Genomic DNA, 805 nt, shown 5'->3' with positions numbered 1-805 from the left:
AGGCGACGCCACTGGCTCAGCCCTGGAGGGTCAACCGGGACCCCGCTTGCTTCCACGCGGTTACTGGGGGGACCCTCGCTGCAGCCCACCCTGTTTGCGGGGAGGGGGGTCCCCCACAGGCGGCAGCGGTGAAGAGGGCTGGGCACCCTTTCAGCTCCGAGTTCCTGGATGGGTGGGTTGGGGGTCATAGTCCCGGAGCCCCCACCGCCCCGGATAGTGCCAGCCGCACGGAGGACCCCAAAGAAGCCTGCAGCGTGGGCGCCTCGAGGCCCCCCTGGCTGCCAGCATCTGCCGCCCACGGGAAACTCCACACTCCATTTCCTGGGTGGCAGTGCTGTCTCCCCAGTCCCCATCCTGCTCAGCTCCTCCTTCGAAGCCCCTAGGACTTCCAGACCTCGGGGCTTGTGAGGTGTGGGGGAGGGGAGGCACCCCTTCTTCCGCCCAGAGACCCTGGCGCCCGCCAGCCCAGCCCAGCCCGCTGCTCCTCGCTAGGGAATTTGCTCCCCGAAGTCTGGGGTGGGTGGGGTCCCCACTCCTCAACCCCGGCGAGCCCATTGCCACAGGCTCTGGCTCAATCCTTCCACTTAAGTGGGTCCCCACGTTTCCAGGACCCCAGGAGCGCCAGACAGGAGGGTAGATTCACAAACTGAGGCCGGGAGGTGGGTGTCTGGTGCAAGGTCATTCACAAGGTCACTCGCAGAGCCCGAGGCTTTTTCTTCCAAATACCAAGATCAAAGCTGGGCTCTGGGTGGATGGAGTCATTCCTCCTCGTCCTGCCGCCGAAGCCGGACAGGGGCCGGGGCTG

This window comes from Myotis brandtii, unplaced genomic scaffold (assembly GCF_000412655.1).
Source record: "Myotis brandtii unplaced genomic scaffold, ASM41265v1 scaffold825, whole genome shotgun sequence".
NCBI lineage: Eukaryota > Metazoa > Chordata > Mammalia > Chiroptera > Vespertilionidae > Myotis > Myotis brandtii.
Note: the sequence above shows the minus strand (reverse complement) of the source record.